Raw genomic sequence first — 12,899 nt, 5'->3', positions numbered from 1 at the left:
TAGGGTGAGAGGCATCCTTGATGATGTTTCTTGCCCTACCCAGACAGTGCTTCTGATAAATGTTCTCTATGGAGGTTAACTGGGTGCCAGTGATCCGCTGAGCAATTTTCACCACCCGCTGGAGTGCTTTGCGGTCAGATGCAGAGATATTGCTGTACCACACTGAGATGCAGTTTGTGAGTATGCTCTCAATGGTACAGTGGTAGAATTCAGAAAGGATCCTAGGACTGAGGTGAACTTTTTTAAGGCTCCGTAAGAAGTAACGGCACTGCTGAGCCTTTTTGACCAGGGTGGAGGTGTTTAGGGACCAGGTGAGGTCATCTGAGATGTGGATGCCAAGGAACTTGAAACTCGACACACGCTCCACTACAGCTCCGTTGATGTAGATGGGGGTGTGTGCATGATTCCTCGTCCGCCTGAAGTCCACAATGATCTCCTTAGTCTTCTGGGTGTTTAGTTCCAGGTTGTTGGTGGCACACCACACAGCCAGGTGCTGCACCTCATCCCTGTAGGCTGACTCATCGTCATCCTTGATCAGACCTACCACCGTGGTGTCATCTGCGAATTTGATTATGGTGTTGGAGCCATAAACAGGAGCACAGTCATGGGTGAATAGGGAGTACAGGAGAGGGCTAAGTACGCAGCCTTGTGGCACTCCAGTGTTTAGGGTGATGATGGAGGAGGAGAGGTTATCTAACTTAACAGACTGAGGTCTGTTAGTCAGAAAATCTAGAATCCAGTTGCAGATGGGTGTGCTGATTCCTAGATGGCTGAGCTTGGAGATCAGCTTGGAGGGGTTACCGTATTAAATGCAGAACTGAAATCTATGAACAGCAATCTCACATGTGTGTTCTGACTGTCCAGGTGGGTGAGGGCAGAGTGAAGTGCCGTTGAGATGGCGTCCTCTGTTGACCTATTGTTGCGATAAGCAAATTGGAATGGGTCTAATGTAGCAGGGAGACAGGATTTTAAGTGGGATGCAACCAGTTTCTCAAAGCACTTGGCAATGATGGGGGTGAGTGCAACAGGACGGAAGTCGTTAGGGACAGAGGCAGTGGAGTGCTTCGGTACAGGCACGATGGTGGAGGTTTTGAAGCAAGTGGGGACAGTTGTTTGGGCCAGGGACAGATTGAAAATGTCTGTGAAGACCTCAGCCAGCTGCTCCGTACAGGCTTTAAGCACACAACCAGTTATTCCGTCAGGGCCATCTGCTTTCCGTCCATTCACTTTACGCAGAGTGGAGTAAACATCTGATGTGGAGAGTGTGAGAGGCAGTTCACTGGGTTGATGCTCAACTTTGAGTGAGATCTCCTTATTATTTTTATCAAATCGAGCATAAAAGTGATTGAGCTCGTCTGGGAGGGAGGCAGAGCTGGAGGGGGGCACAGAGTTAGGTGGTTTGTAATCTGTGATAGATTGTGTGCCTTGCCACATACGCCGGGGGTCTGAAGAATTGAATCCTCATAAATCCTCTGTTTATGTGTGAGTTTGGCCTGGCAGTTACCCTTCCTCAGGTTGGCTCTGGCTGAGCTGTAAGCCTCCCGGTCTCCAGACCTGAAGGCTGCATCTCTTGCTTTGAGCAGGAGGCGAACCTCTCTCAAATGAGATGGAGAACAATAATTACTTATTTTAGGTTTGTGTAATTTGTTACAGAATGCTCCAAAACAAGATACAAATGCAACATGTATTGAAGAATCCAAAAACAAACCACATCAGGGCAAAAACAAAGCAACAGAAAACACGCAACAGTAAACAATAAACCAGCAACCAAATACAAAGGAAACTGGGCTTATATGTGGATAAGGCAAATGAGACACAGCTGAATGTAATAAGACTTGATAGTCAACGCAAAGGGTGATGGGAATTGAAGTACACAGAAAAAAAGAAACTAAGAAGCATGCCCTCTGGTGGCTATACATGAGCACACCAACTAGACACTGTGACATTACCCCCCTCTAAGGAGCAGAACAGAGGCAGACCTGGGGAGGTATGGTGGGCCAGGTTCATGTTGTGAAAGAAGTCTAAAAAGCCAAGGTAGACCAGAGGGCCAGGGCGAAGCCAGCAGAGCAGGAGGCCAGGGCAGAGCCAGGAGCTTGGCAGACAGCAGAGGCAGAGCTGACGACCACCTCAGCAGATCTGACAAGGCCGATGGACCACCTAGCATTTCAGGCAGGAAGAGCAAGGAAGAGCACAGAAAGGTTAGTATCAGCCTTGATGGTTGTAACTAGGACAGGCACACAGTTCAGCAAAGGTCTCCTTGACCGAAACAGGGCAAACAGACAGTTCAACAACAGTCTCCTTGGCCATGACAAGGCAGAATAAGAGTTCAGAAGTGGACACCACTGCCCAGAGGGAAGCTGAAGTTGATGCCACTGCCACCTCCAGAGGCTCCATAGCACCTCAAGAGGAATTAGAGCAGACTCAGCAGTGGACTCTCGGACTTGGACAAGCCCAGGAGAGAACTCAAATTCGAGTGGGTTCCAGAGTGAACTCATAGACTTGAGTGGGTTCAGTAGTAAACTCATAGACTTGAGTGGGTTCTGGAGTGAACTCACAGACTTGAGTGGGTTCTGGAGTGAACTCATAGACTTGAGTGGGCTCTGGAGCGAACCCTGAGGACTCCTGTACAGGAGCGGGTTCACGAGTAGACTCTGTAGTCTCTAATGCATGCGAAACTGCACAGAGACCACCTTCTTGATTATGGCAGCAGCAGTGAAATTGGACAGTGTTTGTGGTGACCCCTGTGCTGGCCACCTGACTGGGAACCATCTGAATCAGTTCCTCCAAAACCACAAGACTCAGGAGCACCGGAGTCAGGTCCTCCAGGACTACCAGACTCAGGACCACTGGAGTCAGGTTCTCCAGAACCATCAGACTCAGGACCACCTGACTCAGGATCACCAGACTGGGAACTACCAGAACTGAGTCCTCCAGGACCACCAGACTCAGGACAACCAGAGTTCAGTCCTCCAGGACCACCGGACTTTGGTTAAACTCATAGGCTGGAGCGAGTTCTGGCAAAGATCCAAGAAATTGAGTGGGCCCCCGGGAGAACTGAAGTGGACATTGCTACCCTCCTCCTTCTTGAACTTCGTTTGCGAGACTAAGACAGAGAAAATTCAATATCAAACATATATTATCAAAGAAACTCCAAAAGTTGAGAGTCTTAAGCCCCTCCATCTCCTAAGGAGGCAAGGGTTTGTTTAAGCAATCATTAAAAATATTGCTGAGCTAGGACTCACAAAGTCCTCACTTCCATCCTCTGTTGGTGAAGGTCAACCAACATCCAGAGCCGAGCCTTTTGCTCTTTCTCCGAAGCAGGTGGAAGAATACAAATGCCCATTCTCCACAGTCCAATAAGCCCAGCCTAGCTGCTGGATCTGTTGAAGGCTGGTTTATTCTGTCACGGAATGCTCCAAAACAAGAAGATCCTAATTCAGCATTTATTGAACATAAACAGAATGGCGCAAAAACAGAGAAACAGAAAACACGTAACAGTTAACAATAAACCAGCAACCAAAGATAAAGAAAACCAGGCTTATATATGGATGAGTTAAAAAGGTAAATGAGTCACAGCTGAATGTTATGAAACTTGACAGTCAAAGCAAAGGGTGATGGTAACTTTTGTTTGACCAGAGAAACAAACAAAACTAATAAGAGTGCCCTCTGATGGCTGTAGATGGACACACCAACCAGACACCATGACATAAGTAAATGATCAAGACATCAAAACAGGAAGTAGAAAATAGAAATAAATGGTTTCCTAAATAAGCTTAAAGCATGGAAGTCTGTACCTCCACCTATCTCCATTTTTGACCACATCAACAAACTGGATCAGATTAACAGGGTAACACTGATTACAAATGGTTTGTTAATTGCATCCTATCTCATTAAAGTCTCACTTAGCCAGTAGGGGAGGGAAAATATATCGATATGGTGATATATATTTGTCCTTCTCCATGCAATACGAGAATCGATATCTGGTGCCAAATATCAATATTTTAATTATAACAATAGGGCGCTCTATATAGATTTCCCTGCTCCCAGGATCTAAAAATGTGGAAATCGTGGCCGCACCATTTTCAACTTCTTTCCATAGCACTCTGAGCAACCATGAACCACGTTCTCTATGAAGATGGGGAAGCACAAGGAACCAAAGGATAAACAGATTTCCAGTCACTGTATTAGCTCTACTGCTATATATATGTTTTTGGAAATAAGAACTAAAAAACTGCCCCGGAACAGCTATCAGCATGGACCATAGGCACGATTACGTTATTACGGGAAGTCGTGGCCTAATGGTTAGAGGGTTGGACTCCCAATCGAAGGGTTTTGAGTTCTAGTCTCGGGCCGGACGGAATTGTAGGTGGGGGTAATGCATGAACAGCTCTCTCTCCACCTTCAATACCACGACTTAGGTGCCCTTGAGCAAGGCATCAAACCCCCAACTGCTCCCCGGGCGCCGCAGCATAAATGGCTGCCCACTGCTCCGGGTGTGTGCTCACTGTGTGTGTGTGTGTGTGTGTGTGTTCACTGCTCTGTGTGTGTGCATTTCGGATGGGTTAAATGCAGAGCACAAATTCTGAGTATGGGTCACCATACTTCACTTCATTTCACTTCACTTTGCTGCAAAGTGCATATTCAGTCCATGAGTAGCCTAACTTCTCCACTTGGATTGCAGTTGGATTTCCTTTACTATATGAGTGAGAGAGTGCTGCCGGCACATCCAGTTTCAGGTCAACAAGATGAGGAAGCCGACTCTGAAAGTAAAGCAAGCAATTTTGATACTAAAAGAATAGAAAAAGTCAATTATAACTATAGGAAAAACAAAGTCCATGGAGAAATCAAGAGTTTTAAAACTACCAGCGACATTAGCAATTGGAAAACAAAAGTGTGGAGAAAAAATTGCAAATGATCCTAAGCATACAACCTCATCTGTAAAGCTTGGTTGAGGTGGTGTCATGGCATGGGCATGCATGCCTGTTTCTAGAACAGGACCTCATAATTTTGATGACTTAATGTACGATGGCAGTAGCAGAATAAATTTGGAAGGGTACAAAATCATCTTGGCTACCAATATTCAAGAAAATGCCACCAAACACATTAGAAAGAAGTTCATATTGGATCAGGACAATGACCCAAAACACCCTGCCAGTTCAGTCAAGGTATTTATCAGGGAAAATAAATGTAAAGTATCAGATTGCCCAAATCAATCTGAAGAGGAGACTAAAGACAGAAACTCCCCAAAACAAGCAACAGCTGGAACTGGCTGCATTTAAGGCTGGGGAACAGCATTTCAAAGCATAAGACCAAGAGTCTGGTGATGTCTATGGGTTGCAGACTCACTGCTCTGACTAAATGCAAGGGATCTGCAAATAAATAATAGCTTTAATCTTTACATCTGCCTTAAATTCAACTGTTCCAATACTTCTGCCTACATAAAATAGTGGGGTGAACTCTAAAAGTGCTGTCCTTTTTATTTGGTAAAACAATGTATGTGTCGACCTAATAATAAAATGTGAAATTATGTAGTTTTGTTGCATATTCATCTTTTAATCATATTTGCAAATGTCTTGACTCGACAGCAGGAAAGCAATTTTGTCTTTACTGTTCCAATACTTATGGAGGGCAATGTATATATATATGTGTGTGTGTGTGTGTGTGTGTGTGTGCGTGTGTGTGTGTGTGTGTGTGTGTGTGTGAACATTTTAAAGGTTTTTTATATTTTGAAGGAATTCTAATTACAAAGTAGTTACAAATCATGAATATAAGAATATAAAAATATAAATTCTGAAAATTTTAAACCAGAATATATCAGACATGCCAGTAGACAGAAGTGCTTTATTGATAATATAATATAATATAATATAATATAATATAATATAATATAATATAATTTATATTACTACTTATGTATTAATGTATATTAATACTCGATAGATTATTAAACAACACAATAAATAGGGCTACGTTCACATTGTCAGTTTTTGGGATTGAAAGCTGCATTTTATTTAGAGGCGTGATCTCAAGATGTCCTGTTCATACAGCAGCTTACTGTCAGAACCTTTGTGTTGCAATGTGTTATTTTGGCCACTAGAGGTCCCCAATGTGCACTCACGTCAACATTGTGCCTTTTGTAATCAGTGTAATTGTTTTCACATGTTTCTCATTCTGGGCTGTCTATTTAAGCTGATCACTTCCTTTGTATCTTTGCTTGGTTATTATTGTTCCTAAGCAAGTTGCTGCCGTAAGTCTGCTCTAGTTACAAGATCTATTCTTTGAAAGTATTTTTTGAATTGTTTTCCTGAGAATTGTTTTGCAGTTTTCTCTCTGAGTTTTTGTTTTGGAGACTGTTTTACTATTTTTTGACCCGTTCTGGTCTGTGGATTTTCCTGTTTTATAACCTAACTCTATACAAAGGATATTTTGTTCCCTTTTGCTGTTTTTGTTAAATAAACTCTTCTGAGTTAAGTTTACAAGGCGTCTGACTATTTGGGTTCAACTACCTCCTGTGGCTCAGCGGTAGAAGTTAAGACTCTGGCATCAGAGACCCAAGTTCGAGCCCCGGTCCTGACAGAATAACCAAGCCACATTATGAACCCAGAGGCGCCAAATCCTCAAGAACTCCTTGCCACAGCTGCTCAGTATGAGTCCACAGTCCAACGCCATGAGTCAGCACTAGCTCAGCAGGAGGCTTTGATGGCTAGACACTCCCAGTTGCTGTCTGATCTCATGACTTCGGTCCGTCAGATCTTTGACCGGCTGCCCTCTACCTCAGTTACTGCTTCTCCTGCTGCCTCTGTACCCCTTCCAGATTCTCGAGTGCTCTCTCCTCTAAGTGAACCCCGCCTACCTCCACCACAACATTTCTCAGGTGACCCTAGTGCATGTGATGGGTTCCTGACTCAATGCTCTCTCACGTTTGAATTACAACCATCGTCCTTCCCCTCAGATCGAGCCAAGATAGCGTACGTCATCACCCTCCTTTCTGGCAAAGCCCTTTCTTGGGCAACTGCAGTCTGGAAGGCACAAGCCCCCTTCTGTTCAAGTTATTCCGCATTCGAAAAGGAGTTCAAGCGAGTCTTCGATCACCCCTTCAGTGGCCGACAAGCCTCAAAGAGACTTCTCACCCTCCGTCAAGGTAATGGCAGTGCAGCTGAGTATGCCATTCAGTTTCGGACCGTTGCAGCAGGGAGTGGTTGGAACAATGAGGCCCTCATGGTGTGTTTCCTGAATGGTCTGTCAGAGGCAATCAAGGATGATCTGGCTACCAGAGAACCTGCTGTTGATCTGGAAACTCTCATGGATCAAGCAATCCGACTGGATAATCGCCTGAGAGAGAGAAGCCGGAACCGCCCATCTGTTTCCTCATGGTCTGCCAGTCCAGCTCTTGCTCAAATGCCACCAGTGCCCCAAGATTCTTTGGAACCCATGCAATTGGGTAGGGCTAGACTTTCCCCCTCGGAACGAGACCGTCGTATGAGAGAGCGCTGTTGTCTTTATTGTGGATTGTATGGTCATTTTCGCTCCACCTGCCCCGAGCTTTCGGGAAACGCCCAGTCCCGTACAGGCAAGGAAGGACTGTGACGGGAGTTACACGCACCACTTCACCTTCCAACTCTGGGCTGTTCCTTCCAATCACACTCACTTGGAGAGGACAAAAACACCAACTAGAGGCATTGATTGATTCTGGCGCTGCCGGGAATTTCATGGATGTTTCTCTTGCTAAGAGTCTTCAGATCTCTACTTCTTCTCTTCCTGCACCCCTAACTGTGACAGCCTTGGATGGAAGACCATTGTCTCCCGGGAAAGTAACCCACCTCACCTCTCCCCTTGGTCTCACCACTTACCAGCACCAGGAGAGAATGTGCTTTCACCTTATACAGTCTCCAGAGTTCCCTGTTATCCTCGGTCACCCATGGCTTCTCCAGCATAATCCACACGTTGACTGGTCGACTGGCACTGTTCTAGGTTGGGGTCCCACCTGTCAGACTAAATGCTTGGCCCAGAACCCCCCTGACCTTATTCTCGAGTCCCAAGAAACCATAGATCTGTCTCAAGTCCCTGCTCCATACCACCACCTCAAAGCAGTGTTCAGTAAAAGGAAGGCCACCTCCTTACCACCTCATCGGCCTTATGACTGCGCCATTGAGCTACTCCCGGGTACCTGTCCCCCCAGAGGTCGTATATTCTCTTTGTCTCCCCCTGAACGAACTGCTATGGACCGATACATTAATGAAGCTCTTGTAGCAGGCATCATCCAACCATCCACTTCCCCTGCTGGAGCTGGATTCTTTTTTGTTGGGAAAAAGGATGGCGGACTTCGACCATGTATTGATTACAGGGGCCTTAATAAGATAACCATTCGAAACCGTTATCCCTTGCCACTAATGACAACTGCATTTGAAATGCTGCAAGAAGCCTCCATCTTCACTAAGCTTGACTTGCGCAATGCCTACCATCTTGTTCGCATTAGGCAAGGAGATGAGTGGAAAACTGCCTTCAACACGCCCACTGGGCACTATGAATATTTAGTTATGCCCTTTGGCCTCACTAATGCTCCCGCAGTATTTCAAGCTCTCATCAATGATGTTCTCAGAGACATGTTAAACCAATTTGTTTTTGTCTACTTAGACGATATCCTCATCTTCTCGAGTTCCCTCCAAGAGCATGTAGAACACGTCAGTAAGGTTCTGAGGTGCCTTCTTGATAACCATCTTTATGTTAAACCTGAGAAATGTGAGTTTCATGTGACCAAGGTTCAGTTCCTGGGGTTCATCATCAAGCCTGGCCAAATACAAATGGATCCTCAAAAGGTTCAAGCTGTTGTGGATTGGCCCTCCCCCTCATCGGTAAAAGAGGTACAGCGTTTCCTTGGCTTTGCCAATTTTTATCGCAAATTCATCCAGAACTTCAGTACTGTGGCGGCTCCTTTATCTGCTCTCACCAAGGGGAACACAACCACCTTTTCTTGGGGACCTGAAGCAGAGTTGGCTTTCAACAAACTGAAGAAATATTTCACCTCTGCACCTATTCTCATTCTCCCAAACCCAGATAGACCATTCATCGTGGAAGTCGATGCTTCAGATGTAGGGGTTGGAGCTGTATTGTCCCAGAGAGGAGAGGACAACAAGCTGCATCCATGTGCATTCCTTTCCCACCGCCTTACACCAACTGAAAGCAACTATCATGTAGGGGATCGAGAGTTACTGGCAGTCAAGTTAGCCCTTGAAGAGTGGAGACATTGGCTTGAGGGGGCCAAACACCCATTCCAAGTACTGACGGACCACAAGAATCTGGAATATATTCAGCAGGCAAAGCGACTCAACCCCCGCCAGGCACGTTGGTCCTTATTTTTCAATAGATTCCAGTTCATCTTGTCCTACCGCCCTGGCTCTAAGAACCTAAAGCCTGATGCCTTGTCCCGAGCATATGTTAAAGCTCCACAGGAAGATTGTGTTGCACCAATTATCCCAAGTTCCAAGATATTAGCCCCTATCAGGTGGAATCTGGAAGATACAGTAAAACAAGCCCAAGCCAGAGAACCAGACCCAGGAGGGGGGCCTACCCACTGTCTGTTTGTCCCTAAAGCTGTCCGCTCTCAGATCCTCCAGTGGGGACACTCCTCTCGTCTCACTTGTCATCCTGGTACCTCACGCACTCTTGAGTTCCTCCAAAGACGATTCTGGTGGCCAACTATCAAGGAGGATGTGACCACATTTGTGAACGCATGTCCCACATGCAACCAAAATAAAATCTCTCACCGCTCTCCTCAAGGGCTATTGCACCCTCTCCCCATACCTCATAGACCTTGGTCCCACCTTTCCATGGATTTTATCACTGGTCTTCCACTATCACAAGGCAACACCACTATCATGGTCATAGTAGATAGATTTTCCAAGGCCGCCAGATTTATTCCTCTGCCTAAACTACCCACCGCAAAACAAACTGCTGAATTGGTCATAAATCATGTGTTCAGAGTCTTTGGAATTCCACAAGACATCGTCTCTGATCGAGGACCCCAGTTTTCCTCCCGATTCTGGCGGGCTTTTTGTCAATCTCTGGGGGCTACAGTGAGCCTGTCTTCTGGGTTTCACCCAGAGTCCAATGGACAAACTGAGCGGCTTAACCAAGATCTTGAGACGACACTGAGATGTATGGCAGCTAACAGTCCTTCCTCTTGGTCTTCATTCATCATGTGGGCAGAATACGCACACAATACCCTTCGCTCCTCTGCAACAGGCATGTCCCCTTTCGAGTGCCAGTTTGGTTACACCCCTCCACTATTCCCTGAACAAGAGGTGGAGGTTGCAGTTCCCTCTGCTCATCAATTTGTTAAACGCTGCCGCCAGACATGGAAAAAAGCCAGACTCAAGCTCCTTAGGGCCTCTCAGCAATACCAGCACCAGGCGAATCGCAGACGCAGACCTGCCCCCACTCTGCGCCCTGGCCAAAGAGTCTGGCTCTCCACTAAGAACATTCCCTTGCGGGTGGAGTCCCGCAAACTTTCCCAGAGATTCATTGGCCCCTTCAGGATTGCCAGGAAAGTGAACCCAGTTACCTATCAATTGTACTTGCCTAAGTCTTTGAAAATTAATCCAACTTTTCATGTCTCCCTGTTAAAACCTGTTTTGTCTTCTCCTTTTCTTGTGACAGGAAGACCTCCCCCTCCTCGTATCATCGGGGGCCAGCCAGCTTACACAGTCCACAGAATACTAGATGTCCGTCAAGTACGTGGGTCCCGGCAGTATCTTGTGGACTGGGAAGGCTATGGTCCCGAGGAGCGCTCCTGGGTTCCTGCTAAGGACATCTTAGACCCCAAACTAGTGCAAGAATTTTACGCTCGCAAGACCAGTTGTCCTGGAGGGAACGTCAGGAGCCGTTCCTAGAGGGAGGGGTCCTGTCAGAACCTTTGTGTTGCAATGTGTTATTTTGGCCACTAGAGGTCCCCAATGTGCACTCACGTCAACATTGTGCCTTTTGTAATCAGTGTAATTGTTTTCACATGTTTCTCATTCTGGGCTGTCTATTTAAGCTGATCACTTCCTTTGTATCTTTGCTTGGTTATTATTGTTCCTAAGCAAGTTGCTGCCGTAAGTCTGCTCTAGTTACAAGATCTATTCTTTGAAAGTATTTTTTGAATTGTTTTCCTGAGAATTGTTTTGCAGTTTTCTCTCTGAGTTTTTGTTTTGGAGACTGTTTTACTATTTTTTGACCCGTTCTGGTCTGTGGATTTTCCTGTTTTATAACCTAACTCTATACAAAGGATATTTTGTTCCCTTTTGCTGTTTTTGTTAAATAAACTCTTCTGAGTTAAGTTTACAAGGCGTCTGACTATTTGGGTTCAACTACCTCCTGTGGCTCAGCGGTAGAAGTTAAGACTCTGGCATCAGAGACCCAAGTTCGAGCCCCGGTCCTGACACTTACAGTTGTGTTTAGAATTATATGTATGTATGAACGTGCAATGGGAGTTAAGCCTGTATTCCTTACTAATAACCATATCAACAGTGACGCGTTTCCATTACACTTCAAATTGCACAAATTCAAATTGCAAATTGAAAATACACCTAATTGTAATGTGTCAATTTTGCAACAATGCCCATATATTGTAAAATAATTGTTACGCTTGCATGAGTTGTTTTTTTCAAGCAATGTGAAAAATGTATAATTTGCAAAACTGCAACGGTATTATTATTACTTTTTTTTTTTTTTTTTCACATTTACAGGTCACATGGCGTATGTAAAAAGTAATACGTGACTGCTCTCCAGTATAAGAGGCTTTCCCTACCAGTAATGCTTAGATAATTTACACTGTACACGTCTGCGGTGGAGTGTGTCTCTGATATGGCCATTGAAGCTGATTACGGCCACTCTAGACAGTGCTTGTGTTTATTCCAACCACACCACAAATGTTTCTGAAGCAGCTTTATGACTGGACAACCAGTTGTCCATTCCTGTTCCATTCCCACAGTGTGTGTGTTCCGAGAATGTGGTTTTGAGTCCTGGAAATTTACCGGTGTGAGTTTGGTTACAGAATGCAGTTACATAACCAAACTGTGTGTGAACGTAACTGCATTAAGGAGTCTGAAACAGAACTTACAACCATATTCTGCTGCTGTGTGTACATGGCCCATGTGAAAACAAAATGGCAGACTGAGGAACAGCACAGCAGGACAGCTTCAAAAGAAAAGGACAGAAAATTCAGGCCTGCCAATCTTTGTTTGATAGTCTTTCCATCCCCTCACCGATAGCCCCAGTGACTACACCTCAGGACAATAAACAGTTTATAGTCTAAAATCTAGATAGGGTGGTCCATGAACTCAAGAACCGCAAATATTTCCCCTCTTGCTCTGTCAAAGCTGTGTCCTTAAGCCAGACACTTACTTCCATGCAGCTCAAGGGAATTTGTTCCAGCAATTACTGTACTGTGAGTCACTTCAGATAAAACATGTCTGCCAAAATGACAAGTCACTATCATTGTTTACTGCTGCAGAGGAAAGCGCACATTTCCCTTAAATGCCCCTCCCATTAACAACAGTCTAAATTCAAAGAAAATAATCTTATTTATGGACTGCAACATCCAGCTCAGCCATTTGCATGAAAAAATCAATCCATTTTCAATGAACATACCCTATGCAGTACCCATATATTAGACAAATACACAAAGTTGATGGAAAACCAACCTTTCAATATATATATATATATATATATATATATATATATATATATATATATATATATATTAGAAAAAACAGACTGTGTGCATTACATTATTATGTACAGTATGCCAGCATGAGGAGGCAGAATTAGGGAATGTTGTTGGACTATGCAGGGATTAATTCCCATAATAAGCATTAACTCTCTCTTCTGCCTCTGAAAACATGTCATGATGTCCAAAA

This window comes from Carassius gibelio, chromosome B14 (genome assembly GCF_023724105.1).
Source record: "Carassius gibelio isolate Cgi1373 ecotype wild population from Czech Republic chromosome B14, carGib1.2-hapl.c, whole genome shotgun sequence".
In the NCBI taxonomy this organism is placed as follows: Eukaryota; Metazoa; Chordata; class Actinopteri; order Cypriniformes; family Cyprinidae; genus Carassius; species Carassius gibelio.
This window is presented reverse-complemented; position numbering follows the sequence as displayed.